Here is a 26,919-nt window from a genome sequence, read left to right as displayed (position 1 = left end):
ACTGAGGCACCTATCCCTGGCAGTCTATACTGAGGCCAGGCCCGTTTCTAGGGCTGTGCGGCCTCCCTGAGCACTATTGGGAGGGGGGCACTGTAATGGAGGGGGGAGTCGCAGCCGCTGGTAGGGCAGCCCGACCTCTCCCTCCCTTCCTCTCCCTGCCCTCCATGCTCCCCCCTCGCACTGCAGAGTGAGAGCACAGGGAAGATCTGTATACAGCTACTCACCTCCGTCCCAGGCTCCAATGGCCGCTCACCAGCCGCTGGTCTCCTCTCTGCATAGACTCTTACACACACACTGCGTGTGTATACCGGCTATGCAGAGAGGAGACCAGCGGCGAGTGAGCTGCGATTGGAACTTGGGACGGAGGTGAGTAGCTGTATACAGCGCTTCCCTGCGCTCTCACTCTGCAGTGCGAGGGGGGAGCATGGAGGGAGGGAGAGGAAGGGAGGGAGAGGTCGGGTTGCCCTACCAGCGGCTGCGGCTCCCCCCTCCATTATGGAGGGGGGCACCTACCTACCTCACCTATACTGGGGGGCAGCTACCAAATATAACCTATACTGGGGGCAGCTACCTAATCTAACCTATACTGGGGGGCAGCTACCTATATAACCTATACTGGGGGGCAGCTACCTATCTAACCTATACTGGGGGGCAGCTACCTATCTAACCTATACTGGGGGGCAGCTACCTATCTAACCTATACTGGGAGGCAGCTACCTATCTAACCTATACTGGGGGGCAGCTACATATCTAACCTGTGTTGGGGGCCCCAACCTACCTAGCTTATACAGGTAGCAACTATACTGCCTACCTATATTGGAGGCACCTACCTAACTAACCTATACTGGGGGCAACTACTCTGGCTACATATATTAGAGGCACCCACCTAGCTAACCTGTACTGGGGGCACCTACCTAACTTTTCCCGGGGGCGCCTGCCTATCTAACCTATACTGGGGCAACTATACTGGCTACCTATACTGGAGACACCTACCTGGCTAACCTATACTGGCTCACCTATGCCTGGCTACCTATACTGGGGGGGGGGGACCTATAGCTGGCTACTTATACTGGGGTACCTATTCCTGGCTACCTGTACTGGGGGGACCTATACTGAGTGCAACTAGACCTGGCTAACCTATACTGCGGGCACCTATACCTGCCTCTGCCCGCAGTATAGCATGAACTAATTCCCGCAGGGCAAACCGCTTTGCGGCATTGGTTCAATGGACCCTGCATTAGTTGGCATGCGAAAGCAAATGCATATTTGCATGAGCATTGCCTCATGAATAGCCAATCAGGCCAAATTTGCTCAGCCAGTTGTGTCAGGTGTTCACTTGGTGTTTAATGCACACATTTAAATTCTCTGTGCAGCGATTTGTGAATTTCTTTCCCTTGGAGGCGGGTGGCGGATGGCTCATTCCAGGTAGTGTGAGTCCTGGAGTGGGCTGTCAGTGCCTGTCCTCCACCCCCCTTGGAGTGCAGTGTGTGAGCCAGCCCTGAGCTCCAAAGCTCGGTGCGACCCATGCTTCATTCCTTTCCTTTTCAAATGTGTTGCACCCAAGCTATGCTCAGCAGCAGAACGCAATGGACGTCAAGGTAAGTGCCTGTTTTTAAATATTGGGAGGTGAAAGGTGCGGATGGCTCTCCCCGGCGCTGGCCACGCTTGGGGGGGCCGCCTGCGCCACCCAGCCTCCCCCCTCCGGGGTGCTGCTGTGGTTCCCAGGCAGTGAGAGCGCCTGGGACCCCGCGGTCCCCCGGTTGTATGGGGGCATTGGGAAGCCTCCCCGAGGCGCTCCTGGATAGTGCTGTATAGCATGAACTAATTCCCGCAGGGCAAACCGCTTTGCGGCATTGGTTCAATGGACCCTGCATTAGTTGGCATGCGAAAGCAAATGCATATTTGCATGAGCATTGCCTCATGAATAGCCAATCAGGCCAAATTTGCTCAGCCAGTTGTGTCAGGTGTTCACTTGGTGTTTAATGCACACATTTAAATTCTCTGTGCAGCTACATATATTAGAGGCACCCACCTAGCTAACCTGTACTGGGGGCACCTACCTAACTTTTCCCGGGGGCGCCTGCCTATCTAACCTATACTGGGGCAACTATACTGGCTACCTATACTGGAGACACCTACCTGGCTAACCTATACTGGCTCACCTATGCCTGGCTACCTATACTGGGGGGGGGGGGACCTATAGCTGGCTACTTATACTGGGGTACCTATTCCTGGCTACCTGTACTGGGGGGACCTATACTGAGTGCAACTAGACCTGGCTAACCTATACTGCGGGCACCTATACCTGCCTCTGCCCGCGGGGGGGGGGGGGGGGGCGCAATTTTTACACCCCCTCACCCTGGGTGCATTTTAGCCTAGAAACTGCACTGACTGAGGCATCTAATCCTGCCTATCTATACTGAGGCACCTATCCCTGGCTAACCATACTGAGGCACCTAATCATGACTACCTATACTAGGGCGCCTATTCCTGGCTACCTATACTGATGCACCTACAGTGGTGTGAAAAACTATGTGCCCCCTTCCTGATTTCTTATTCTTTTGCATGTTTGTCACACAAATGTTTCTGCTCATCAAAAACTGTTAACTATTAGTCAAAGATAACATAATTGAACACAAAATGCAGTTTTAAATGATGGTTTTTATTATATAGTGAGAAAACAAAACAAAACTCAAAACCTACATGGCCCTGTGTGAAAAAGAAATTGCCCCCTGAACCTAATAACTGGTTGGGCCACCCTTAGCAGCAATAACTGCAATCAAGCGTTTGCGATAACTTGCAACAAGTCTTTTACAGCGCTCTGGAGGAATTTTGGCCCACTCATCTTTGCAGAATTGTTGTAATTCAGCTTTATTTGAGAGTTTTCTAGCACGAACCGCCTTTTTAAGGTCATGCCACAACATCTCAATAGGATTCAGGTCAGGACTTTGACTAGGCCTTTCCAAAAAGTCTTCATTTTGTTTTTCTTCAGCCATTCAGAGGTGTATTTACTGGTGTGTTTTGGGTCATTGTCCTGCTGCAGCACCCAAGATCGCTTCAGCTTGAGTTGACGAACAGATGGCCGGACATTCTCCTTCAGAATTTTTTGGTAGACAGTAGAATTGATGGTTCCATCTATCACAGCAAGCCTTCCAGGTCCTGAAGCAGCAAAACAACCCCAGACCATCACACGACCACCACATTTTACTGTTGGTATGATGTTCTTTTGCTGAAATGCTGTGTTACTTCTACGCCAGACGTAACGGGCCACGCACCTTCCAAAAAGTTCAACTTTTGTCTCGTCGGTCCACAAGGTATTTTCCCAAAAGTCTTGGCAATCATTGAGATTTTTTTTTAGCAAAATTGAGACGAGCCTTAATGTTTTTTTTTGCTTGAAAGTGGTTTGCGCCTTGGATATCTGCCATGCAGGCCGTTTTTGTCCAGTCTCTTTCTTATGGTGGAGTCGTGAACACTGACCTTAATTGAGGCAAGTGAGGCCTGCAGTTCTTTAGATGTTGTCCTGGGGTCTTTTGTGGCCTCTCGGATGAGTTTTCTCTGCGCTCTTGGGGTAATTTTGGTCGGCTGGCCACTCCTGGGAAGGTTCATCACTGTTCCATGTGTTTGCCATTTGTGGATAATGGCTCTCACTGTGGTTCTCTGGAGTCCCAAAGCTTTAGAAATTACTTTATAACCTTTACCAGACTGATAGATCTCAATTACTTTTGTTCTCATTTGTTCCTGAATTTCTCTGGATCTTGGCATGATGTCTAGCTTTTGAGGTGCTTTTGGTCTACTTCTCTGTGTCAGATAGCTCCTATTTAAGTGATTTCTTGATTGAAACCGGTGTGGCAGTAATCAGGCCTGGGGGTGACTACAGAAATTGAACTACAGAAATTGAACAGTTAAGTTGCTTTTTAACAAGGGGGGCAATCACTTTTTCACACAGGGGCATGTAGATTTGGAGTTTTTTTTCCTCACTAAATAATAAAAACAATCATTTTAAACTGCATTTTGTGTTCAATTATGTTATCTTTGACTAATAGTTAACGGTTTTTGATGAGCAGAAACATTTAATTGCGACAAACATGTAAAGAATAAGAAATCAGGAAGGGGGCAAATAGTTTTTGACACCACTGTATTTCTTGCTATCTATACTGTAATCATCTATTCCTGGCTGCATATACTGGGAGAACCTATTCCCAGGTTGCCTATACTGAAGCACCTATACCTGGCTACCTATACTGGAAGCACCTATTCCCAGGTTGCCTATACTGGAAGCACCTATACCTGGCTACCTATAATGGGGGCACCTATTCCTGGCTACCTATACTGAGGCACCTATTCCTGGCTACCTATACTGGGGCACCTATTCCTGGCTACCTATACTGAGGTACCCATTACTGGCTACCTATAGTGGAGATGCCTATACCTGGCTATTTAATGTAGGGTTGGGGGGCACCCAGGTCCAAAGTCTACATCGAGCCCCCAGAAAAAGGCCTCTGACCGCAACCCTGCTGCCACTGAAATTCCGGGCAGCGTTAAATGCTATTCTCCCCTTTCATAATTCGGGTCTGGCTATTGCCGGCACCCGAATTACATTGATATTGAAAATCTCGCTGCACCGCTGTAGCAAGCGTGCAAGAAACCGCCTCTCGCATAAAATAAATCCTGCACTAAATACATACAACACACTTTTGCCACTTGAACATGTACAATACAAAACATTGTTGCACCAAAATCATTCATTACTACATTTTCTCATACACTTACATTGTGCTATCACATTTGTGGCTCTAAAAATAAAATGATGCAACATTGTGGTAATAAAATGATGCAACAAATATCTTGCTTCAATGCCACACTGTCAACTTTTACACTCACCGAAAGGAAAATTAGGAACACCTGTTCAAATTCTCATGAATGCAATTATCTAACCAACCAATCACATGGCAGTTGCTTCAATGCATTTAGGGGTGTGGTCCTGGTCAAGACAATATCCTGAACTTCAAACAATGTCAGAATGGGAAAGAAGGGGGATTTAAGCAGTTTTGAGCGTGGCATGGTTGTTGGTGCCAGACAGGCCGGTCTCAGTATTTCACAATCTGCTCAGTTACTGGGATTTCCATGCACAACCATTTCTAGGGTTTACAAAGAATGGTGTGAAAAGTGAAAAACATCCAGTATGCGGCAGTCCTGTGGGCGAAAATGCCTCGTTGATGCTAGTGGTCAGAAGAGAATGGGCCGACTGATTCAAGCTGGTAGAAGAGCAACGTTGACTGAAATAACCACTCGTTACAACCGAGGTATGCAGCAAAGCATTTGTGAAGCCACAACACACACAACCTTGAGGCGGATGGGCTTCAACAGCAAAAGACCCCACTGGGTACCCCTCATCTCCTCTACAAATAGGAAAAAGAGGCTACAAATTCCACAAGCTCACCAAAATTGTACAGTTGAAGACTGGGAAAATGTTACCTGGTCTGATGAGTCTCGATAGTCAGAATTTGGCGTAAACAGAATGAGAACATGGATCCATCATGCCTTGTTACCACTGTGCAGGCTGCTGGTGGTGGTGTAATGGTGTGGGGGATGTTTTAGCCCCTTAGTGCCAATTGGGCATCGTTTAAATGCCATGGGCTACCTGAGCATTGATTATGACCATTTCCATCCCTTCATGACCACTATGTACCCATCCTCTGATGGCTAATTCAAGCAGGATAATGCACCATGTCACAAAGCTCGAATCATTTCAAATTGGTTTCTTGAACATGACAATGAGGTCACTGTACTAAAATGGCCCCCACAGTCACCAGATCTCAACCCAATCGAGCATCTTTGGGATGTGATTGAACGGGAGCTTCATGCCCTGGATGTGCATTCCACAAATCTCCATCAACTGCAAGACACTATCCTATCAATATGGGCCAACTATAGAATATTTTCAGCACCTTGTTGAATCAATAGAATTAAGGCAGTTCTGAAGGCGAAAGAGGGTCAAACACCGAATTAGTATGGTGTTCCTAATAATCCTTTAGGTGAGTGTATATCACCTGACAAATCCTCCATAGACGTCACATCCAAACTGTTCACAGTGAGAAGTTGCACGGCGTTTCCTGTAAAAACAGAAATGCATTGGAGGGGAACAGTCACATCACACATTACACCCCCAGTGTGATTCCTACAGTACATGCAAAGTATGCTTCACTGCAACTGTTAACGCAGGTTATGTAATACCGCACTACATGCACCGCATTATGCTCAACAGTCCTGTCGTACCGCACCTCTAACGCCCCGATATGAACGTATCATTAAAAAGTAATTGCATCATGTTAGTAAGGACATCATCTTGTCCAATGCAATGCAATGCACCACTGTGAACATAGCCTTAAAAGTGTAACCGACAAGGTGAAAGAAAAGTTTTATACATACCTGGGGCTTCCTCCAGACCCCTCCGCGCAGATCGCTCCTTCACCGTAGTCCAAAGCCTCCTAGATCTCCCGGGAGTAGCCCTGTTCTCCACAGCCAGTCTGGCGTACTGTGCATGCCCGGCCGTGTGCGCCCACCCCACTTTCCCCTCGTCTCAGGGTCACTTTAAAGGTAAGGTCCAGGATATATATTTAAAAAAAAAAAAGGAAAAATCTACTTACCTGGGGCTTTCTCCAGCCCCTGGCAGCTGTCCTGTGCCCTCGCTGCAGCTCCAGTGGCTCCCAGTCCCCGCCAGTGCAGATGCTGTTAAAGGAAAATAACTTACTCAATGAGACTTCTCCAATTCGTGCCAATGAAAATGAAATCTTTATTCACTCAGCTGAGGACCCTTTTATATACCAGCATTTATTAAAGGAGAAACAGGATAGCTGCAGCCTGGCCAGTCACAAAAGGGTGGAGACTTCCTTCCTCTGTTGATCTTTATACCCCAGTTAACATGCTAATATATTCCTCCCTCCAAACAGTCTGTAATCCCATGAGTACAATGAGCAATGTCCAGTTTCTTCTTCTGGGTGGGGTCGTTCTTCCTCTGTGTCCCTCATGAATAAATGAAAGTCAACAGGAAGAAGAAATCCTCTGACATCAGTTCCTTGTCTCATGTCCTTCAAAATCACCCACACTTTCAGAGAACTGGTTTTAGGCTGTTCTTTCCAACTCGCTGCCCCGTGCTTGGCACAGAATGACACTGGGGGGAGGTTTAAAGGTTGTTCTGGTCTTTTACTGTGAAGGAATATAGAAAGCTGTGCACAGTGAATGGTTCAAAACATATATATAACATATATTCAGTGATATCGTGATAACTCCTTGGTTAACAATAATCCTTTTACTTAAAGTGTCACTCTAACACAATAATCTAATCTTGTGCATGTGGTCTGTATAGCCACATAGGTTACACAGGATATACATAAAGATTAACAGATTAATTATAAAATTCTTTCCACATTTCCCTCCTGTTTATAATTAATACTGTGGGTTGTGGCTTGATTATATATGAATATAAAAAGGAATATTTACATTCACATTTCTGTGCTTATGCTTACTTAAGCCTCAGGTATCTGCAAATGTGTCTCCACTACAGGGGTTAGAGGTTCAAGCAAACACAGCCTTCTATTCCCCTTTGCTGCAAATGGGTATGCACTACAGCAAGTCAGGGCATAGAAGTGAAATGATCAAAAACAAAAATCAGGCTCTGGCCGTGAGCTGGAATTATTGCCTCACACGTTGGCCTGGCCATCTCCCTCCAGCATACCATCATAATCTCCTCCCAAGTCACCGTATGCTTCTTCATCATGCTGTGCTAAGGCTGCATACATAGTAATACTCATATGCTTATCTATCAACCTTGCAAAAAATGTTCTCAGCATTGGAAAAATACAGCAGGCTAGTAGGAACAGAACCATAAGAACAGTTAGAAATGCGATACCAAAACTCTGAAAAAATGAAGTCCAGCTTCCAAACCAGTTCTGTAACCAGTCTGTTATTGGGTTTGAAACACCTGAGTTTCGTTTCAGCTCTTCGGATAGGTCTTTTAACTGCTGAAGAGCCACTGTCACTTTTCCATCAGGGGATGTATTATCTGGAATGTAGGTACAACATTGTTCCCCAAAAAATTCACATACACCCCCTTTCTCTGCCAACAGCATATCTAATGCAATTCTATTCTGCAATGCGGTTAATGATGTTGCTTTCAGTTGCTCTGCCAAACCTTCGATAGCATCTCTAGTATAATTAACAAATCTCTGCTGATTGTAGTAAATGTAATTAATCCAATCTACATTTTTGTTAACTGTTGGCCATAGGAAAATGGACTCAAACCCTGCAGCAATTTGGTTCCTAGCCTTGAACTCGTCTGGCACCCCTCTGGGGACCCCTATTGCATCAATCTATACATATGGGTCCAGACTCCCTTTTGGTGCCTCCCTTTTACTCCGGTGTGCCTTTTTATCCACCAAAATTTTAAAGGATTCATAGGGCAATATAGTGACATGTTCTATCATCCAGACAGGGGCACACAACCCTTTCCATTCTGGTGGCAATGATGATTCTGCTTTGTTGGGTTCACAAGTCCACCAAGTATCTTCTAACTGCCATTTTGTTCCTAGGCTCAACCCTTTATCGTTGGTTATTTCCACTATTTCTCCACAATACTTGATCATCGGATGGTTACTGGGGGCAGATCTATTATAGCACGTAAGATTGCTGGCTGTAGCGAATGCACGCTGTGGCGTGCCTGGTACCTTCATACGGGCTCTCTCTGTGGTGCAGTTCAGTGGTTGATTCACACTTATCATACTTTGTATCATACATTCTAGTTCAGACCCACTCGCCACTACTGGTACCAGAGCAATCTGCGGTCTAGCCGCTGCACACACAATACAGTCAGACGCATTCATTTGATTTGCAGTAAAAGTTGCTAAAGTGGTCCAAAGATTCCCCCTGTATTCTACCTCGTTCAATAGATGGAGTAGCTTAGGGGGTAGCTGCTCTCCCTTTACTAAAACCTTGTTACTAGTCATGTCCATCCTGTTAACACTGCTCGGTGGGGATCTGTCAGTAGCCTGTTTGTCTAGCCTGCCATTGCTGTTCAATGGAGGTCGTTCAGTGGTTTGTTTGGGTCGAGCAGTTATTGTCATTGTCATAATAACATAGGGATCTGTCCCTGGGATCGTAACCCCAAGTACGTATGTGCCAGTATCTGTCGCCTCGGGTCTTTTTAATATTATCCAAACTTCATTTGCGACTTTCTGGATGCTTATTCTGTCGTACAGGTTTATGTCTTTGGGATCTAACTTTGTACTCGATGTCTCCCACCCAGATGGATCAGTAGTCTTCCACACATCTTTCCAGCTCAATATGGGTAGTCTGTCCCTTGCTCCCAAGTAAAAGTTGTAGTTAGTTCCATACTTATCCACAAATATTTCAGCGGGCTTTAGTCTAAACACTACATTGTCCATACCAGGTGAGATGGTTGCATTCAAGTCGATCACCCCTGTCCCATACCCGTGGTTAGTATATTTGGACGTTCTTTGTGTGATTAGTTTTCTAACTTGTCTAGTTAAAGTCTCGTCGGTAGGGAATTGTAACCAGGTGATTCCTTCAACTATGATCACAATCAGGGCCAATGTTACCATAGCAACTATGGTTCCTTTTCCCACTGGAGTTTTAAAGAAACCCACATCCATTATACTCATGTGCGGGGGTGCCCTCTTTCCCTCCTCTACCTCCTTCATCCTGCTTTAAACAAGAACAGCCGTATAGGTGAGAAGCAACCTGCTAATATATTTCTCACCTTCGGCCCCTCTTGACCAGTTCAGGCAAATGTTCCTTCCCTGGAGACAGGTAGGGGGCACCCTTTTACAGTGAATCAGATGGACCCAGGCTTCAGGAACTTGGTAAGGGCCCTCCCACCCTGGGGAAGGACAATGCTCCTTCTTTGTTACCTTGTCCTGTCCTTTTCTGTGGGTATTGGGCCTGGGTAAATGTTTGGTGCTTGCGGGTATGTCTCAGGTTATCTGTCAGTCACCCCTCCTCTGGAGCTATTCCTGTGTATTGAAAAAGAGGACATCTGTTTGTTTCACAACTGCGGACAACATCTCAAAGCATCACAATTTCTTCCATGTGGTGTTTTGCTAGCTTAGTTACCACACCCTTAGTTACCACACCATCCCTCCTGTTGACACATGTGTATAAAAAAAAACCATGTGTCATTACTGCAAGCTAGTTTAAACATCACATCAGTCAAAAGAAAAAAAATTAGGAGGTCAGCAGTATACAGGGTGACCTAAAAACGAAGCCTGAGACAGCAAAGCTGCAGAGGGAGCTGTAGTTGTAGACGTTAGAACTGCCATTTCGTTGCCACGGGAGATGAGGGGACTGGGAGGTTGCACACAAGTGGATGGCCAGTGTTGCGGGAGCCTGCATAACATCCATGGTCCGTAGGACAGGTGGGCTCTTCAGTTGCTGGCACCTAACCCTGCGGACACCACTAAGCCGCGAACATATGCATGATGGGAAAGCATACGGGCTGTTAGTGAAAACAGTGGGGGACGGAATCCCATATGACAGGGTGGCGTAGGGTAAGTGATAAACACACAGCTTGAGCAGAGACGCAGAAAGAAGCTTATCTATTCCACGATGTTCTTCAGCTCACTACTGTAAGACCTGTTGGTGTATTCCCTCCTGTACACATAAACTGATCCACAGAGATTTGTCAATTGCCCTGGGACAAGGCACTGCGCACATGCGGACGGGAAAAACATCCTTTGGTCAGTAAACAACAAAGAAAACAAAAGTACAGGGCCAGGGTGGTGCAGCAGTTTTGGACAATAAAGACGTAGACGCCCAAGCAAACAGGCTGTGCAGCATAGGCGGGGGATGGATGGATGGATCTGGTGGGATTGGGCTGGTGGGGGTGGGATTGGGCTGGTGGGGGTGGGGCTGGTGGGGGGTGGGGTGGGGCTGGGGGGGGGGAGGGGGGGTTGGGCTCTTGGCAGAGAACTACAATCATGCATCCCTTTCTGCAGTCGCCATCAGACAGGGCTTTGTGGTCAAAATATTTCTATGAAAATCATTTTACTGAACTCCTTCTAACATATCCATGAATTATAAAAAATTTAATCAGGTGTCAATCAAACGGCCAATCAATCGATGACAATGACCCACATACTACAGCAATGCAGCAATCAATTGTTCCCAGAAGCAAAAAACAAAAATCATCATATTTACTCTTATAATTGAAAGTAATATCTGCGGGGTTTCTCTTTTTCTTTTATTTTTTTTATTTATCCCGCATTCTGGGTTTCACAAAATATACACATTGATTTCCTTCAAATAAACCTTTCATCTTGCTACATGCATTTTCTCAAATCCCTCTGTTCCGCTTCAACACACACACACACACACATATCTAGGCTGGGATTAGTAGTCCATGAAGTCTCTTGCCCCCTCCTCAGAAATGTGGGCGTGACTCATACCTTCTCACAGACCCCAGGCAGAAACTCCACTCAAATTTCACAGAATTTAACATTACAAACACATTCAGAATGACATTCACAAACAGACAACTGCAGACAGTAAAAATTACTTTTAAATTTTCAATCTTCAGACAAACATCAAACAGACAGAGTATAAAACTTGTACAGACATTTATATACTGTGGAAACTTACACGAACAACAAACAACAAACAGACAGACAGCAGCTCATAACTTGTGGATTTTCCCCTGTAGCCCTCCTCCTCCCCCTCTGCTGGATACTTCCAGGGGAGCTCTGGTGATTTAGATTTCAGAGCTCAGAATTCCCAGCTTCACATTTTACACGATCCTTTTAATACCATAGCATAACATTCCATCTTGACATTCGTTGTTTCAGTAATACACTTACACATTTACCTTCAACTAGGGCACAAATGAGTACCCTTAACCACACTTGTCACTTAGTAACCTTGGTGTCTGTCAGGACACTGCTGGACTAGATGATCCTTTTTTCCACATTGAAAACATTCTCCGCGTCGTTTGCAACCTTTATGATCCCTATATCTGCGCCCTCGTGGGCGAAGTGTATGCCCATGATCATTCATGTAACAGCCACTTTCATCATCATCACAATCATAACCATATGTAGCAACTTTCTTCCCTTTCTTTTCCTTAATCCCACATACAGGGTGCCGGATGCTTTTTAGAAAATCACTCGGTCTGCAGACTCTATGATCCACAACATATTGTGTGACACACTTGCACAATCCTTCAGTCAAAACCTCACGTATAGCAATCCTACACCGTTCATAAGGGGAATCTGTTGTTTCAGCAGCAGGGGGAGCTACACCTCTATATTTACTAAAAACCTTCATCACTTTATCCAGTAGCTCATCTATGTCTAATGCATTAATACCATATTCTGCCTCATATGTCTGGGAGGTCCCATCCACCTTTTGTGGGAGGGGCTGAGTTTGGTTTTGGGGAGGGTTCTGGGGAACCTGACATACAGTAGATGGTACCTCCTCCAAGTCTTTGTTCTCTACTCCTAACCAATGTGCTAAGACTTGGCCCCTCCTCGTATATGCTTCTAGTAGCCATCTTTGAGCTTCTGATAAACCATATTGTTTCTCTAAAACCACATTTCCCTGAGCATCACATTTAATTTGAGAAACAAGATTTCTGCACTCCTCAAGATGCAGATGTCCTGAAAAATCATATTTACTTTTCCACAGGCTGCAATATTTTACCCAGTTTTTATTTTTCTTGCGCATAACACATTCATCATTAGTGGCCATAAGTTTACTTGTACCTTGGCCCATTCTCTCACAACAATCGAACAATTCTTCACTGTTTAACTCGCCCCCCCCCCCTTGTTTACACACCTCTTCGCAATGTCCCGTGGGTCCCCTCCCGGAAAATGTACTGCCCTCTATGCACACAAATATACAACATTTACAGCGCAAAGGTCTTACAATTCCCGCTGAGGCAGAGTGCCTGCACTAAGATGAAAACTTTCCTGCTAAGGCACCTCGGGGGCTGCAGCAGAGACCTGACAATGCTCAGTGTAATAAACCGTTACTTGGGACTTAGGACTTAGGGAGTTAAACCTTTAAACATACTTCAAACATCATAACAACACATCAACAGCTTACACTCTAATTTTGCGCAGCCCTGTGTATGAGAAGTTACAAAAACAAAAGGTAGTACTTACAATTAAGAAGCTTTCAGGACACCCGAAAAGTTTGTTTTAGAATCCTAAGCAGGCGATTTCACCGACCTTGGCTGAAGAAGTCTCCCGGTTCGAAATAAACCGTACGTCACAAAGACGTGAGCTCTAGTTGCGTTTGGCCACCTGTTTTTGAAGGAAACGTAGTTCCGGTGGACTTTCACCAGCTTTTTTTATCAGATTCGCCAGTCGCAAACGTGCTCCTAGGACTCACCTCTCTGTGACTATAGGTTTTCCGGTTCGATGAACCAGATGTTAAAGGAAAATAACTTACTCAATGAGACTTCTCCAATTCGTGCCAATGAAAATGAAATCTTTATTCACTCAGCTGAGGACCCTTTTATATACCAGCATTTATTAAAGGAGAAACAGGCTAGCTGCAGCCTGGCCAGTCACAAAAGGGTGGAGACTTCCTTCCTCTGTTGATCTTTATACCCCAGTTAACATGCTAATATATTCCTCCCTCCAAACAGTCTGTAATCCCATGAGTCCAATGAGCAATGTCCAGTTTCTTCTTCTGGGTGGGGTCGTTCTTCCTCTGTGTCCCTCATGAATAAATGAAAGTCAACAGGAAGAAGAAATCCTCTGACATCAGTTCCTTGTCTCATGTCCTTCAAAATCACCCACACTTTCAGAGAACTGGATTTAGGCTGTTCTTTCCAACTCGCTGCCCCGTGCTTGGCACAGAATGACACTGGGGGGAGATAAAAAGGAGAGAAACCGAGAGCCCAATATGGTGTAGTATGTTTGATACAAAGAGGAAATGTGACATGTAAGTATTATACTCACAAACATGGGTTACCTCTCAGGTAACCACTGTATAGGCAGGTGGGGAGATTAAACCTGTCCCCACTCAGGATTAAGAAGTCGCTCTCTGAAGAAAGAAGAGGGTTTGTCACCCTTCCACCCAGGGTGGTAATCACAATTTGACGATGTATAGAGGCGCCAATAGGATAAAAGATAATTAAAAAGTTTAAAATATTCGGGTGGCGGTGGTGGACCAGCCACTCAAAAATGGACTTGATGCGTCAGTCAAGAAACATAAAATTTATTCACATACTCCAAATGGACAAAATCGCAACGCGTTTCACGGGCAAACACCCCGCTTCATCAGGCATTCAATAGTAGGAGTACAACACTTGAACAGGTCCAGTATACGCTTGGCACCTCTGTGGTGCCAAGAGGTGCCAAGCGTATACTGGACCTGTTCAAGTGTTGTACTCCTACTATTGAATGCCTGATGAAGCGGGGTGTTTGCCCGTGAAACGCGTTGCGATTTTGTCCATTTGGAGTATGTGAATAAATTTTATGTTTCTTGACTGACGCATCAAGTCCATTTTTGAGTGGCTGGTCCACCACCGCCACCCGAATATTTTAAACTTTTTAATTATCTTTTATCCTATTGGCGCCTCTGTACATCGTCAAACTGGGGGGAGGTTTAAAGGTTGTTCTGGTCTTTTACTGTGAAGGAATATAGAAAGCTGTGCACAGTGAATGGTTCAAAACATATATATAACATATATTCAGTGATATCGTGATAACTCCTTGGTTAACAATAATCCTTTTACTTAAAGTGTCACTCTAACACAATAATCTAATCTTGTGCATGTGGTCTGTATAGCCACATAGGTTACACAGGATATACATAAAGATTAACAGATTAATTATAAAATTCTTTCCACAATGCCAACCTCGGGAGTCAACCGGACTGTACTGCGCATGCGCAGAGCTACTGCGCCGTACAGTCCAGATGGCGTCACCGCGACTAAGTGAGTCGCAGGCTGGAATGCAAGTGGGCCTCTGGTACCGGAAAGGACTCTGGGACACCGGCAAGGAGCGGAGCTGCGGCGAGGGCACAGGACGGCTGCCAGGGGCTGGAGGAAGCCCCAGGTAAGTGGATTCTTTATTTTTAGTCTTCCTGGATGTAAAAAAAAAAGCTTTTTGAAATGGTCTCCCATACACACACAGATTCACAGTAGACTAGTCTTCCCCAGCCACCCCAGTCTAAGCTAGCGAGTATACAAAGGTTTAGATCTTTTTTTCAATAGCATCCATCCGTGCTGTATAGTGCATATACTCCCTCCCTGCATGGTCTCTGTGTGCAAAATTATCCCTGAGACAAGGAAGACATTTTACACCTGATATGTTACTGTACAACAATAACAGTGGCTTGAAGTAATGTATCTCTGGTTAGAATCCCAGCCAGGGCACTTTCTGCACAGTTTGTATGTTCTTCCTGTGCCTGTTTGGGTTTCCTTCCTCCCACATCCTAAAAACATACAGATAAGTTGATTGGCTTCCCCCTAAATTGTTCCTAGACTACTATACCTACACCATACGATACGTACAGACATACAGGGCTGTTTCTAGCCTTTTTTTCACTCCAGGCAAGAAAACCTCTCCCCAAGTGCCCTACCCCAGATCAACTCGCACTCGCCAGAACATATTGGGGGGGGGGGGGGGGGGGGAACGTGTTGAGCACTGAGATGATGATCTCGGTAAATAAACAAAATACAAGTGAATCTATAGCAGTCACGGCAGTAGCGGTGGGCAGCCGCTCCTTTTTCCCGTACGGGGCTCCTAGCGGCTGCCTGTACTGACTGGTGGGTGAAACTGCCCAGTAGGCATATGACTATGGCAGGGATTAGTTTGTGAAAGCCTCTGACGAACAATTTAGTGACAAGACAAAATACGCTGTACAGCTCAGCGGAAAATGTCAGCGCTATATAAATACTAAATAATATTCTAAGCTGCCCATAGATGTGTTAATTTTTTTTATGAGTTTACAGTCAATTCAATTACACTGATCTAATATGCAAATATCCATTGTTCAAACAGATCTGATCAATTCACTTGCCATGCATTTTGACCGCTTTGCCAAATGACAGTTTGATGATCGGCCATCTTGGAAAATGTAAGTGAAAGGGTACAGTGGCGGATTGATGACCCCTTAGTCTTCCGCTGCATTGCACAACATGCACAGTATACCTACCCACCCTTTACATTTGTACACACTTGCACTGTAAGCACTTGACAGGCAGCCTATTGCGCCAAAGTGCGGGGATCACCTCCTATAAAGCTGCTGGACCCGACGGGACTCAGGATGAGATGTGTGTAGCACCCGTTACGTGAATAGAGCGTGTGCAAGTTACTAGTGCTCGTTACGCAGCACTATTATGCACACAACTCGCACTGCACACATCATTAAAGCGCAGCTAAATGAATCAACCCCTTTATTCATTATCGCGTTGTTAAATGTTACACTTGTAGTGCCAAATGCACTGCCAGCAGCCTGCGCTCATAAATTAAGGGCGCGCTAGTGCAGCACCGCAACACTTGACTAGCGCAGCCACTACTACGATAAGTGACATAGTAGCTGTTGCACTAGTCAAATGTTGCGGTGCTGTACTAGCGCACGGACCTTAAGAGCGTACTGCACTGGTGGCAGCACGTGTAGCGTGCAAGTGTAACTTTTTTTTTAAACAAAAAGCAAGGCTTTATTAACAGTATAATAAGATCACAAGGCATACAGATATACAAGGTACGTGCATACAGAATGGTCACAGCATTTCAATTTTTTAAGTAAAAGTCACACATGAGATCATGGCATTAATATTACACATATATAGAAGTAAGTACATTGATTGGAATTGGCACAGAAATGATAAATAAGTAGCGTTCGAGGACTTGATCTTCAGCAAAATTTTATGTGTAGCCTTTTGGGGTCCGTTTATGAACATAACCAAGTAGGGTGAAAGGGAACTATCGATTTTTCCATCTGTCTAGATGAATTTTTTTCTGTGATCCTCTATGAAGGTATACAAGTATTTTATAGGGTAAAGCAGTGCTGACATGTTTAACCCAACTATCAAAAGTGGGAGGCATGGGCGTAAGCCATGTACACACCACCTCTTGTCTTCCCAGCACTGGTGATGTCAGCACTGTGTGCAGAACAGGGAGAATTCACAACATAGTCAATCCAAGCCTGTAATTTGAAATAGAAAAAAACCTGTAACAATTTCTCTTCTTACTTTTCTCCTCTACAAGTAAGTCATTTTTCCAGTCTAGAAAAATATACAAAAAAAAGTCAGAATCACTTAGATTAATAAAGTTATAAAGCTTAATCACCATGATAGCCCCCTGCCCTTAACAGGCACAGGCAAGTGACTGTTGCCTTGCTTTTAGACCACGCTCAAAGTGGTGCCTTGCAGTTTAAGGCCTCTTACACACTACATGCAATTCAAATTTTTATTTTTTTTATATGATCCGATTTTTGATTCTGATTAAAAAAGTACTGCGCACTGCTAAGTTTATTAATCAGAATCAAAAATCGGATCGTATAAAGAAAAAAAAAAAGGAATCGCATGTACTGTGCAAGAGGCCTAACAGCCGCTTTGTAACACCATTCACCACCTATGTGAAGTTCACAGTGCGGCGGGAGAGTTTCAGTGTAACAGGTTGCGGATTGGTAGTGTGTTACCACTTAACACGTGAGTTAACAGTAAAAGTGAAGCATACTTTTCATTGACTGTATGCTTCATTGTACCGGATGCACTTGTTCACTTCTTGTTGCTGGATGTTTTGCTGGTGGGTGTGGCAGCTGAGACGGCTACTACTGTATGTATTGGGGATGCAGAGAAAAAGGCCGCAGTCTGGGAGGGCTGATCCATCTGCAGGGAGGATGAGTGCCAGGATGACATCATGGCAGCTATTGTGAAGAACGTGTGCTGATGGGCCGCATTTGCACCACAGAGGATGAATGTATGAGTCACTGTACCGGATGCACCGTGAGCATAACATACAGTGCCATTGTCCTGTCTGTTGTGTTCCTGTTGTCACAGGGAATGCAATAGCCACTGTGAACATGGCCTTAAAAGGATACGTCCAGGCACAAAAATCCACTTACCTGGGGCTTCCTCCAGCCCCTGGCAGCCGTCCTGTTCCTTCCCTGCAGCTCCAGTGGCTCCAGGTCTCCTCCGCTGCAAAAGCCGACCTTGCCAGGTCAGCTTACTGGGCCGGATTCTTGTGCGCTCCACAGCAAGGGTCACGTGGTAGCGCCGATGTCATCAGGTCTGAACTGCACAGGCGCAGAACTACTGGCGAGGTCGGCATCTGTAGCGGAGGAGACTGGGAGCCACTGTAGCTGCGGCGAGGGCCCAGGACGGCTGCCAGGGGCTGGAAGAAGCCACAGGTAAGTGGATTTTTTTTTTGTGCCTGGGCGTATCCTTTAAGCACTCCCTACCCAAAGAAAAATAGAAAAAACAAAAAAAAGTATCTAGAGGTGACAATGTAAATCTATGCTCCCGTTCTGCTTGGTAGCAAAAAAGCATTCAGCATCAGCTAAATAAGATGCAGGTAGAATAACGTGAACTGAACCTTCAACCTCTTCCCGTCAAAATACAGTTTTGTGTGTGTGTCTCTTGTACATTACCTGTGCAGAGCGCTAGCAAATGACCGTCTGGTGATCGGGAGCATTTGTAAGGAAGGAGAGAGAGAGAGAGAGGAGAGAGAGAGGAGAGAGAGAGGAGAGAGAGAGGAGAGAGAGGAGAGAGAGGAGAGAGAGGAGAGAGAGAGAGAGAGAGAGAGAGAGTGTGTGTGTGAGTGTGTGTGTGTGTTCTGTACATCAGCATACACAGCCATACAAAGCACGGCGGCATACAGAGCACAACAGGCTACACAGCACAGTACATCAGCATACAGTGCACAGCAGCATACAGAGCACGGTACAGAAGCATGCACAGCACAGCAGCGCACGCTCCTTCAAATTTTCCAGTTGCATGTAATTCCTCATCTCTGTGTAGCTGTTCCTTCAGAAATAATACAGTAATTGCAGTGAGACCAGAGCAGGGACAAGGTCCTCCAGCACCCAAGGCTGAGACGCCAAAGTGCGCCCATCCAACCCTGCCACCGCAGCCATCACACACTGATTGCTATTAGACTAAGAGGCGCCACAGGGCCCACAACCTCCCCAACACCTTAATATTTAGTTATCTGGCTTGCAGTCACTGCCATGTATCCCCTTTTCTTATTTATTTCTGCTTCAAACACAATTAGGAATGACAGCTGAATGAATTCTGCGCCCCCTCCTACACTGCGCCCTGAGGCTGGAGCCTCTCCAGCCTATGCCTCGGCCCGGCCCTGAGTGAGACTACTAGTGGTGACAGACTCCTATTAGCAATAGCATGGAACAGTAGTAGCAGTAGGGCCGTGGCCATGTGGATCGGCATGAGCCATCCTCAGCGGTACACGAGCAGCCACCTGCACACGTGCGTCAGGCCGGTGTAGTTTCAGAATGGGCAGCCCCGCAGATTGGGCAGCCCCGCATGCGCAGTAGGAGCCTGCGTCCCATTAAATTGTGCAGCCACGTAAAACGTCCTAAATATCTCCGTTTCCGCATCACGTACACTCCCGAAATTTTCAGGGGAGGGAGGGGACCCCCAGATCTAGCTCTGTGCCGTATTGCAGCCCCAGAGCCCCACTAGTTCCCGAGGCTGATTGCAGCAAATCTATTGCGGGAACTAGTGGGGCTCGGGGGCTGCAATTCGGCACAGAGCTAGATCTGGGGGTCCCCTCCCTCCCCTGAAAATTTCGGGAGTGTACGTGGTGCGGAAGCGGAGATATTTTAGTTAAATAATGTCTAACTTCCCACTGAGCATGCGTCATACTCAGTGAGGAAGGCTGCTTCCGGGCTGCCCATTCTGACATTACACCGGCACCCCCCATCCTGCAGATGGAGCGGAGGAGACAGACGTGCAGCATTTCGCATTCCCGACAGCCAGGAGCCTTCTCAGCTACGCCACCTACCGGCAAACCATCCAGGAACAAGAAATGGAACAGAGCAGCTGTCCAATCAGTAATACCAACTACAGACGGGAGCGCCCCCTAGGAGCTGGTAGGAGAAATAGCACTGTAGAGTTTAGAATGAATGCAATGTAAAAAGATTTCCGCGAATATAAATAGGTTTATAGTATTACGGTACCAGGGCACCGGCCTTTGCCACAATGTTCCCCTCAGAAGGGGAGACGCTCTCGTCTCGTTATATTGCCCACCTGTATGTACTGCACTCCCATCCTCCACAGCTGTGTGCAGCAATAATATGGGCAGTGCAGAGTGGGGGAAGGCTGGCACTAGGGATTTATTTTCCTATTAGCACTAGCATGGTGCAGCAATAGCAGAAGGGCCGAGGTCACGTGTCACTGTATGAGCCATCCTCAGCTGTACACGAGCATCACACCTGCCATGACGTCATTCTGGCACCATCACCACAGACCGAGCGGCAGAGAAAGGCATGCGGCCTTTCGCTCCGCATTCCCAATACGCAGGAGCCGTCTCAGCTGCCACACCCACCAGCAATCATCCAGGAACAAGAGCGGCTGTCCTATCAGCAATGCCAGCTACAGCTCGGAGCTCCCCCTAGCGGCTGGTAGGATAAATGGCACTGTTGAGTTAGAATGGGTGCAGAGTAAAACTTAGTTTATTATCACCAAGGGGCCGGCCTTTGCCTCAGAAAAGGAGGAGCACAAGCCCCGTCATATTTCCCAGTGGCATGTACTGCCTCATCCCCATCCTCCAGTCCACAGCTCTGCCCAGCAATAAGTGGCAGTGCAGAGAGGCTGCTGGTGGGGACAGGCTGGCACTAGGGATTTCTTTTCCTATTAGCGCTAGTGTTGTCCGGATCATGAACGATTCGGATCTTTGATCCGAATCTCTTTTGTGAGTCGAATCATCCGGATCACCAAAATGAATGATTCGGATCAAAAAAGGGGTGGAGCCAGGAGCAGCACACCCCCCTCTCAGCGGGCAGTGAGGTCCTGGAAGCAGAGCAGAGATGGATCGCTCTGTTGGAAGGGAGCCAGCCTTGCAGGGACAGGTAGATGAGAGAGAGGGGACATGGGTGCCACTGCCAGATATGCAGGGCCGGATTTGTACTTCTTACCGCCCAAGGCCGACTATTACCAGCCGCCCCAACCGTATCCTACCACCTCTCTCCACACACATCCATCAAACAATTTTTGGCCCAATTGTGTCCACTATTGGGGCTAGTGCCGAGGTCTCCATGGCAACGTGAAGTGAATTAATCATGTCACACTGGGGAACTGGTCAATCAAGCGATCTACAGGTGATGGGCGTGGTAGGAGCCTTCCACCATACACACAGTCAAAAGTGGCTCACAATTGGACATTGGGTGGGGTCAGCAACACGTAAAAGTGAGTCCTGTACCCACTGCTGTCTCCAGGGTAACAGCGCTGGCCATCAATAATAGAAATGGGTACTGTGAGAGGCTGATTTCTGTATTCTGTACTATTTGTTGGTGCTGCCCCTGGTCCTTTCATCCCCCACTCCAAGTGTGTGAGACCCGGCCTTCTGTAACTGCCTGGAGCTGCTGCTATGTCATTGGACAAGGTCTGGCTTTTTGCTAGTCACACACTGTTCACAAACGTTTGGTTAACGGACTGCAGCTGCCTGTAGCACAGCACAGGCAGATGCCAGCTGATACTAATAGTGCAGTTATCCTGACCACTTTCATTTGTTTGGACACTTGCAAATAATGCCCTGCAAATAATGCCCACTGTCTGCAGGCCGCCCCTTGTTTATCTGGTGCCCTAGGCCATGGCCTATGTGGCCTTGCCAGAAATCCGGCCATGCAGATATGTGTAGAGCACACATACTGGCTATAATGTGCTGCTGATTTTAGGCTGTCTGTTCCGTAGTTGTACATAGTGAACACATGGGAAACTTTTGGCTCAGAAGCACAGCTCAGTAGCTTTGCAGACAGGTGCTGGGCTAGAAGGGCAGGCACTGTGATTGCTGTGCAATATGATCCTCCTGCACTCTGCTCTAAACTGCTGCACTTCACTTCTCCCTACATTTATGATGCGTGTTGGAGGTGAAAACAGGACACATTGGGGTGGGGAATGCTTTCTTTCACTGTGAGCATATGATTGCAACATGTGGGTAATGTGTGCAAAAAACATTTCTGCTCTCTGCTCACCCCTTTGTCCACTTCCTCCCTTCTCTATCTGTCCACCACCCTCCCCTTCTCTGTCCGTCCACCCCCTCCCCTTCTCTGTCCACTGCAGGGAGAGTCCTGTCCTGCTAGTCATTTCACACACCCCCCCCCCCCCCCAATGCTTCCCTAGTAAAAATGATTCGAGATTCGGATCAAAGATCCGAATCTTTTCAATGATCCGATTCGAATCATCCGAATCATTGATAATATCGGAACTTCCCATCTCTAATTAGCACTAGCATGGTTCAGTAATAGCAGCAGAAGGGCCGAGGTCACGTGTCACAGCATGAGCCATCCTCAGCGGTACACGAGTGGCCCAGCTGCACACGTGTCACACCTGCCATGACGTCATCCTGACACATCCTTCCTGGTGACAGACGTGCGGCCTGTCACTCCAAATTCCCAATAGCCAGCAGCTCTCAGGCCTGACACCCACCAGCAGAACTTCTAGAAACGAAGTGAAGAAAAGAGGCCGTCCAATCAATAGAAACTACAACCCGGAGCGCCTTCTAGCAGCTGTCCAATCAGTAAAGACAGCTCCAGCCCGGAATACCCCCTAGCAGCCATGCAATCAGCAGAGACCGCTACATCCTGAAGATCCCCTTATCGGCTGTCCAATTAGTGGGACAACTACAGCCTGGAGTACCCTCTAGCGGCTAATAGAAGAAATGACACGGTTGCTTTAGAATGGATGTAAGTAGATTTCTATGAGTAGTAATTTTTTTGACACTCGTCATGGGCTGATGCAGACTTAAAAAAAAAAAAACTGCTGTGAATGCCATTTGGTATAAATTATACAGTAATGGTCAGGGTCTTTTCCAGGTCTTGCCTTTGCCACAATGTTCCCCTCAGTAGGGGTGCATGGCCACTGTGAAGCCACGCCCCCAGATCGGCACAACACTTTGCCCCCAAATCGCCATGGTAAGTTCTGCCTCCAAACAGTCGTATGCTTCTGGCTGTGAACCTGGAGGTGAGCAAAATGTAAGCCTTAAGTAAAAAAAAAAAAAAAAAAAGTTTCACTTACCTGGAGCTGCCAGCCCCTACAGCCACCGTGTGCCCTCAATGTCCTGGGACAATGCTCCTGTTTCCTGCAGCAGCTTAGTTTCGTTTTCGGCATTCACAGAGCCACGGTGCGTGCGCAGCCCTGGTCGTGCACATCCTCGCTCATATTGCCATCCGCGTCATGCGCATGCACAGTACGAGATTTCTCTGCATGCGCAAGACAGGGACGGCAACATGAGTAATACCGAGGATGCGCACGACCAAGGCCATGCAGGCACAGTGGTTTGGCGACTGGTCAGTTGCCGAAAAAGATAACTTAGCTGCTGCGGGGGACCAGAGCATCGTTCCAGAATGTCGAGGGAACAGGGGGGTAAAGCCTAGTACACACTAGCAATTTTGATTGGCCAATCATTGGTCAATTTTACCACCTCCATGTAGTATGACCATTTAACTATATAATCTGCATAGAATTGAAAATCTGTTTGGCCCTCATACTACATGGAGGTGGTAAAATTGACCAATCATTGGCCAATCAAAATTGCTAGTGTGTACTAGCCTTAAGTGAAATTCTTTTTTAAATTTTGAGTTAAGATTCCCTTTAACTACTTCAGTCCACAGATTGTTTTCACCTTAACCTGAACTCAGAACATCCTCTTTGCTCTAAAAGATACACAACAGCATAATAAACTTAAAAGAACATTTCTTTGTTATAGCTGATAAAAATCCTGAAATAAATCTGCACTGTTTCTACTTCCTGCTTTCATGGAAGCAGACATATTGTTAACATCCTGTGTTTACCAATGACCTCTCTGCCGTGGCAGGCAGCTGATACAGCTCATGGAACAAATTACAAATTGTGCTTAGACAAAGATGAAGGGGAATTAGACAGGCAACTCTATCTAAATACAGATAGGGAACAATTCTATTTGTTTTCCTTCTGTCCTGTGCAATAGTTCATGTTATTGCTTTAAACATCTTATACAGATTAAAAGTAGGGAAGGGGTACGCACATTGATGAGATTTAGATTAGATCAGGGATACTCTTGTACACAGACCTAACTACAAGTCATATTGGAGATATAGTAATGATGGTATTAGGGTAACTAGCACCAGACAGCATAGGCCATCAGTGTAGTGAAGGACCCACTCTTAAAGAGTCCTCCTCGACGTGGTGGCTTTGCTTAAGATCCTATTGGCTAAAAGGGTTTTCCTTTTGGGCAGCTGGCTTATCTAAGGGACTCTAAATACTTGGATCACCAATCATAATTGCCCGAAAGTGCAAATTCTCAGCTTCATTCACTTGAATGGAAGCTGATGTAGCAGTTGTGTGGTTTTTTTTTTACCAGCCCTCAGGATCGTGTCTTTTACATCTGGTTGCTGCAGATGTTTTTCCCAGTCTCTAGCGCTCCTGCCTTGCATTTTCCCAGTCTCTGGCGCTCCTGCCTTGCATTTCCCCCAGGACTAACAGTGTTTTATATATTGGGCCTGACGACGGGCCTTGCCCGAAACGAACGTGTCCTTGCCTGCCTTTTCTGTAGCACTAAGTTGTTATATTCCTGTTTTGGAAGATATTTGCATATCTATAAGGAGCCTCTCACAGAGAGTAATTTTTTGGAAACCCTCTTTTTGTATTTGTGTCAAAGTATTTTTGATAACCTTTTGTACCTAGAATGACTCTGCATGAACGGTTTATGGTCCTTTCAATCTACAAATGGAAGCTGGGAAGCACATAAGGCCATCCGGGGGGGAATGACCCTTGCAATAAATGCATGGTTACAAAAGAGTAGAGACAAAAAGGAAGATTCAGGAGCCCCAATAGTGCAAAATCAATGCTATACAGGTTATTAATTGATAGATTAGTATACTCACAAACACAGGTTGCCGAGCTAGGCAAACACTGAATACACCAATAGGGAATTTCTCCCATCCCCACTCGGGCTAAGATGTCGCTCTCCGTAGATTGAAAAGGGTAGTAACACCCATCCACCGGGTGGGTAAAAGATTATTTTGAGGAACAGAGTCACCAATGAAGTATAAAATAAGTTAAAAACGGTTTAAAATTGGGGGGGGGGGGGGGGGGGGACGACTTACCTCCCCGCAAATGAAGACACAATAATGTGTAATAGACAAATTACATTTATTTCTTACTCCAAAAGATCTGCAACGCGTTTTGTGAGTCTCATGCCCGCTTCCTCAAAAATACAAAAAGGAGCAACTCTAAGTGTGTCTATATGTGGTACACAGAGGCACTATACCACATATACACACTCTTAACCACTTGAGGACCCAGCCTTTACCCCCCCCCCCCCCCCCCTTAAGGACCAGCACTGTTTTTTGTGATCTGCGCTGGGTGGGCTCTGCAGCCCCCAGCACAGATCAGGTGGCATGCAGAGCGATCAGATCGCCCCCTTTCCCCCCCCCCCTATGGGGATGATGTGCAGGGGGGGTCTGATCGCTCCTGCTGGCTGGCATGTTGCGGGGGGTGGCACCTCAAAGCCCCCCTCCACGGCAAAATTCCCCCCCTCCCTCTCCTACCTGTCCCCCCTGGTGATAGGGGCTGCACAGGACGCTATTCGTCCTGTGCAGCCTGTGACAGGATGTCCTCTGTCACATGGCAGCGATCCCCGGCCGCCGATTGGCCGGGGATCGCCGATCTGCCTTACGCTGCGCCGTTCAATGTAAACAAAGGAGACAAACGTCTCCTGCGTTTACATTTAGTCTGCGAGCCGCGATTAGCGGCTCGCAGGCTATTCACGGAGAACCGCTCCACGATATAACAGGAAACGGCCGCTCGCGCGAGCGACCTTTCCTGATTAATTAGGGAGGCACCTGGCGACGCAGATGTGCGTCGCTGGCCCTCCAGCTACCACTTTGCCGCCGCACGGTATGAGTGTGCGATTGGCAAGTGGTTAAGGTGGCCACATGATACAATAAAATGACCCGATTTTACGGTAATTCAATAAAAACGATCGGATCTCCTGAAAAAAAATCGAAAGCTTTTTTTTTTTTCATTCGACTGAAAAAATGATCGGATTTCCCATTTTCTTCGATTTTTATCGATCCGGAATGCCAGATATTTTTCTTCAATCTTTTTAAAGATTGTATGATGTGTGTTAGATTGCCAATTTATAAATATATATACCCTAATTTTGTCAGAGTATCCAATCATTTTTTTCATAATTGGGGAAAAAATGAACAAAGGTGTGTGGTACATTGGTCATATTTTTGAAATGTTACAATCAGTCAGAAAAATTGATTGCAATTCTTAAATTGAACAGATATTTAACAAATTGTATGGTGTGTGGCCACCATTAGAGTTGCGCCTATTTTTGCCTTGTATATTACAAACAAATTGTATGGTGTGTGGCCACCATTAGAGTTGCGCCTATTTTTGCCTTGTATATTACACATTATTGTGTCTTCTTTTGTAGGGAGGTAAGTCCATCATTAACCCCCCAATTTTAAACTTTTTTTAATTGATTTTATACCTCATTGGCGCCTCTGCTCCTAACAGTAACAAAAGAGTAGAGGGTCAGTCAGGTGCCCCCACTCCTTCCCACCCCAGTGATCAGAAGCCTGGGTGCAAAAGAGTTGAGGGACTGGGACTCCCATCCATCCTCGAGATCAAAGGAGGAGGACAGCGGCGAGGGACGGATCAGGCCGAAGGAGGCTGGAGGAAGCCCCAGGAATGTATGAATTTCTTCTATCCCCCCCCCCCCC

The 26,919-nt window shown here is 46.4% G+C and overlaps 1 protein-coding gene across 13 annotated transcripts in view; it reads right to left on the bottom strand.

Annotated features, from left to right (window-relative positions):
• The window catches only part of LOC137521131 (leukocyte tyrosine kinase receptor-like), a 353,345-nt gene that overhangs the window by 44,677 nt on the left and 281,749 nt on the right, over positions 1-26,919 (bottom strand). Inside the window, exon 9 of one of the 13 annotated variants that reach the window (XM_068239975.1) lies at positions 23,080-23,161. The exons of the other annotated variants lie outside the window; for them this stretch is intronic. The gene's annotated coding sequence lies outside the window, so the exon portion shown is untranslated. Of the gene's footprint in view, positions 1-23,079; positions 23,162-26,919 lie in introns of those variants that run through there. 13 annotated transcript variants of the gene reach the window in all.

The sequence above is a fragment of the Hyperolius riggenbachi genome, chromosome 6 (genome assembly GCF_040937935.1).
Source record: "Hyperolius riggenbachi isolate aHypRig1 chromosome 6, aHypRig1.pri, whole genome shotgun sequence".
Taxonomy (NCBI): Eukaryota; Metazoa; Chordata; class Amphibia; order Anura; family Hyperoliidae; genus Hyperolius; species Hyperolius riggenbachi.
The sequence above is the reverse complement of the archived record's forward strand: the minus strand, read 5'-3'. Positions and strand labels throughout refer to the sequence as shown.